Source organism: Zingiber officinale, chromosome 10A (genome assembly GCF_018446385.1).
Source record: "Zingiber officinale cultivar Zhangliang chromosome 10A, Zo_v1.1, whole genome shotgun sequence".
Lineage (NCBI taxonomy): Eukaryota > Viridiplantae > Streptophyta > Magnoliopsida > Zingiberales > Zingiberaceae > Zingiber > Zingiber officinale.
Window position 1 is genome coordinate 38,241,687 of NC_056004.1, and position 5,423 is coordinate 38,247,109.

The following is a 5,423-nucleotide window of genomic DNA, read 5'->3' on the forward strand; positions in this document are numbered from 1 at the left end:
TGATTATGTTTCCTTCTTTATTTTAAAGATCATTCTTTTAATTTGAGTTTTGAATTCTTTTTCTTTCATCAAACTGTAGGAATTGGTGGACTGGAATATCCGTTACCAAGAGAAGTTTGGGTTTGTGTTCCTCATTTGCGCCTCTAGAAGGGGAACGTTGGAGATCCTTGTTGAATTAAAGGTAAATTGCTAAAAGAATAAGTTTAGTTTGGCCATCTCTTGTTCATGCCTCACATTTCAGCTTTAGAAAATGGTTTGGTTTCACATTTACTCTTCAAACACAGTAGATTTGAATGTCGGGTAAGACTATGGTTGTGTCTTAAGGTTGAAGCTCTTATAATATCTTAATCTTCACAATATAATTGTCATCTTAATAACAAGATATATATTACATGTAAGCCATGATGATTATGAGTCTAGCTCACCTCCTATTGTCCATTTTATCGTCTCAGAGAATCGACTAACTAAATTTAGATATCAAACTATGTAGACTTCATCAAGCTTTGCATAGAAATTGGAAATCGTGACTGAGAGAAGCACGTTCTTGATGTTATAAATCAGCACAATATGCTTATTTTCCTGGCTGGCTAGATCATCTTCTTAACATTATCATGCTATATGTAAGCCATGATCGACGCCCCTTCCTCTTCCCCTTCCTAGATCGACGCCACCACCACTTTCCTCCTCGCCACTAGCATTCCGGTAATTTTTCCTTTATCCATCGTCGCTACTGAAGTCCTTCCTCATCTTCGACAGTTTCATCTTCTTGATCTCTTGATTGCAAGTATTAATTGATTGATGCATGCAATGTGTTTGATGAATGTTCTCAAACACTACCCTGAGTTGATTTTATCATTTTTGTTTGCTAGATTGAGTTGTTATTTCCTGTTGCTAAGTTGGTTTTATGTATTCCTTGAACTATCAAGTTTTTTTTATGTATATGCTAATTATTTTTACTGATATGCCATGTTTTCTGGTTTATAAATTTACCTATTTTTGTTGTTGTTGTTTCTACAGGATTTGTGTGTTGGGTTTCTTAGACGCGCTACATATACAACTTAAAGGCTTTGATCATTAAGTGAGTATTTTCTTTTGATCTTCTTGTTAAATTGATTCATGACCAAGTTAATTATGATGATTAAGGATTCACCAGCCTCTCCCTCGGTCGCGGCGGCTCTAGCCGAGACCACGGATGGGCCTGCCAACAAAGAAGGGAATCTCTCCGATGCCAAAGGGCTTGCCAAGGAAGCTGCTTTCTTGTTCCAGAACCGATGGTTCCAGGAGTGCGTTGAAATATTGAGCCAGATTTTTGATAAAAAGAGAGGTGATGCGAAGGTGCGTCTAATTTATCTTTCGTTATACTGTGATTCTGTCGTCTGGTACATTTCAGGTTAGGGGGATTCCGAATACTAATTCTCAATGGAAAGTGCTACTCGAATGACGACTTAATAGTTTATAGAATAGATAACTAAAGAAGACAAGTCTCTCTTAGTCCAATAATTACTTCAAGCATTTATACCAATCTTCTAGCATATGCAGACGCTACTACATATCCAAGCTATGAGCAAATGAAAGGTCCTTTATGATGAAAAATATATAAGATTTTGGGCTTAAAAAATGGTGAAAAGATGAACAAAGCTTGCACATGGCTTAATGACCTAAGGATATCTTTTATGAAATTACAGCAAATACATGACGGATGTAATTCTGCGGTGAGACCAACAAGTAAGAGCAACAGGATTTTAACTTTCTCTATGGTCAACCTTGCATAACGGAACTTGTAGATTCCTACTCTGTGTTGTTTGCTATGAAGAAGAGTGTATTGTAATCATGTGTGAACTGTGGATATTGTAGATTTCAGAGTCAAAGTCATCAGCCTGCATTAACTTTAGCGTCCAAATATTAGATGCTAAGTTGTTAAGATTAAACCTCAAGGGGCCCTCCTCACCTTTTCTTGCACCTGACCTTTCATAAGACTTCAACTCCTAGTGTGTTTAGCATTTGCATTCCGGATTCATTACATTTCATGCACAGCAAGCTTATATTCTTTACCACAAATAAATTCTTAGATTTAGTGTTTTTAGAATCTTTAGGTTCTGTGAACTGTTATGATAATGGAACCTGTTGTCTAGTTTATTTCTTCACTTTGATTATCATTTGTCATTGATTTAATCTGTATTTTAGTTGAAATATAATTCGACTTCAACTCTTAAGGATTTTACACTGACTATATTTTACTTGGTTTTTCTCCATACGAAAATCAATTGACCAGTTATTATACAAATCAAGAATGTAAAATTCCTCAAATTTGTTCTATTTTAATTGAAATCTCATTGCTTCCCAAAGATGACAGTGATCCAATAATTCTTTGCTAGGTTTGATATGAAAGAAGAAATTGCATATTTGGTATCCACACTTCTACTTTTTGTGGGAAGGCTTTTACACTATTTGTCTTTAGGTCTCCCTAATAGTTGCAACTCAGGGTTTGATGTTGTTTCTCTATGTCAAAATGTATTAATTGGCTACTATATGAAACATGTCTATTTTTTCTTCTAATTATTTCTATTTTAACTAATATCTTACTCATTTTTAAAGTACATGATGATTTGTTGTTGACTTGCATACAAAAGAAGAGAAGTTTATTTACTATGTGTAGTTCTTGTTTGTGTGAACCTTAATCATTTTTTATTTATTTCAGGTTCTTCATAACATTGGTCTTGCAGAATACTTTTGAGATGGGTGCACTGATCCTAGGAATCTCCTTGATGCATTAAACAAGGTTAAAGTAAGTTTACTTAATCACAGGTAATTGGTTTTTTGAATTAATTTATAAAGATAATTTATCATCTTCATACTGACATTCTTGAGGAAACAAATTATTCAACATTAAAGCTATAATCATATTAAACATATTATATTATATGACATGATTATACTTAACATGTATGATAAGGTTAAACATGATCTTTAGAATCATCCATTCTTCTATAGCAGAAAAGTTTGTTGTTCCTTGGGAATCATGTCTTCTCCAAATCATGGTATTTTGAATATTGCTAATATTTTATTATCTATTTCATGTAATTTCACCATTTTCTCTATCTTTTTTTCAAAGTTGGAAATAATTTAATTCATGTTTATCCATTCAGTCAATATTCTATGATTTCTTAAACTAGCATTGTTCTTGCAACTGAAAAGATATTTTACATGCATTCTTTAATTAATAACTATATTGGTTATAGGAGCAGAGTGAAGAGCTTGCGCACACTTTTGTGGACCAGATTGACTCTGAGAATAGCTGCCTAGGCTATATGATTTCAGGGTCTAAAGCTAATAGTGCTTCAATTCATCAAAGTGCTACTATAAATAGTAGTAGAGTTGTCCATGCCCAAGAGTTTGATGTTTCAGTAACAATGCTGAATATTGTATGTAGTTCAATGCATTTTGTCAAAATTTTTCTTTCCATAATTAGTGAATGAGTTAATAAATTTCTCTCTTCTTAGTATTTTTGTTAATTTGGTTCTTCACAGGCAATCATTCTCTACCATATCCATGAGAATGCACAGTCATTATCTGTTCGCAAAAAGCTGTTCCAGAATATCGAGTCAATTGAAGAGGTATGCCTTAATTTAATCATCTTATGAGTTATTGATAAGATGATTCTTTTTATTCTGCCTTGCTATTTTTTCCTATGCAGCAAATAGCTCTCCGTGTATGCCTTCTTCTATTGGATGTTGCATTAGCTTGTGAAGATATTTTACAAGTCTCAGTAAGTTTCTTTGTAATCAACACCTTTTACTTTTTTATTTTCCTCAATGATGTCTCTTTTATTTTTTTTTAAATTCACAAAATGAAAGTGATGCAATATCTATTTTTATGTGTTGTTACAGTTTACAAATCTCAAGTACTCCAAAGTTGAAATTGATGATGTGCGGTTTGAGTAGGCTAAATGCATGCTAGATTACATTTGAGTAGGAAAGGTATTTGATTTTTGAAAACTTTGGATGATGCATGCATTTGCATGGAATGTAAATTGCGGATGCTACCTTGATGTGTACAATATCTATTACCTTTTGATGTTGTAAAAAGAATATTTGAGTATTTTATGGATACTAACTTGATGTGTACAATATCTATTACATTTTGATGTTGTAAGAAAAATATCTGTGTAATTTGTGGATACGGACTTGATGTGTACAATATCTATTATCTTTTTATGTTGTAAGAATAATATTTCTGTGTTGGTTACATGGATATTGACTTGGTGTGTTTAGATACACCGATGTATAATAATATTAACTAAATTTTATACTATTAAAATGTTGTATAATATCGGTTTTTCATTGTTTCGGAAATCGAATCAATGTCGTGAAACAATACTGATATTACATCAATTTTCCACCGCTGCCAAAACCAGTGTCATTATTGATATTACATCAATTTTACATCATTGATGGAATTGGTGTTGTTAATATTACATCGGTCATAAACCGCTGTCAAAGCTGGTGTTATTAACATATATTACATCGATTTTACACCGTTGTTGAACCGGTGTCATTAAGTGATACTACACCGATTCATAAGCGATTCGAAAACCGGTGTCGTTAAGTGATACTACATCGGTTATAACCCGATGTCTAAAATGGTAGACCTTTTACATTACCTGCATAGATATCGGTCAATTTTGTAATAGACAGCGGTGGAAAACCGATGTCTATGAGGGTTTTTCTTGTAGTGCCTAACAAACCGGGGACTACTTCACGATTACGGAGGTCACGTGAGGTAATATAAAAAGGGGGATCCTCTCCGTTGGCAAGGTACACAAGTTCTAACATCTAAACTCTATTTCACTTCAGTTACTGTTCTTCTTCCTTTCTTCCACCTTTGAGAGAGAGACTAACTTGAGCGTCGGAGGGCATAACCAGGGATCCCCACCTCGGTCTTAGGTCACTAACGCTTTGTTGGTTTGTCTCGATGTGCGTAGGATCACGAAGGGCTTCTTCCAGATCTACAGAAGGTTATCTTCATCAGGTATCGTCATTGAGGAAAGCTATTTTCACATCCATTTACTATATCTCATAATCATGATAAACTGCTATGGCTAAGAGTATCTAAATGAACTTAATCATTGCGATTGGTGCAAAGGTTTCATTATAGTCAATACTATATTTTTGACGATAGCTTTTCACTACCAATCTTGATTTGTAGATAATCAAATTACCATCCATATCGGTTTTCTTTTTTAAAACCTACTTACACTCTATAGGTGTTATACCTTAGGGTGAGTCCACCAAGTTTCAAACTTGGTTTTCATACATGGAATCTATTTCTAATTTCATGGCTTTCAACCATAAATCTCTTTTGAAATATTCAGAACTTCTTCATAACTGGTAGATTCCTTATCCTCAATGAGTAGCATGTCACTT

At 33.8% G+C, this 5,423-nt stretch overlaps 1 long non-coding RNA gene across 1 annotated transcript; it reads left to right on the top strand.

Moving 5' to 3' along the window:
- Positions 1–2,746: 2,746 nt before the first annotated feature.
- LOC122026225 lies at positions 2,747–3,603 on the top strand. The gene is made up of 3 exons (XR_006124070.1): positions 2,747–2,785; positions 3,240–3,422; positions 3,528–3,603. It is a non-coding gene; the product is annotated as an uncharacterized LOC122026225 (long non-coding RNA).
- The last annotated feature ends 1,820 nt before the right edge of the window (positions 3,604–5,423 follow it).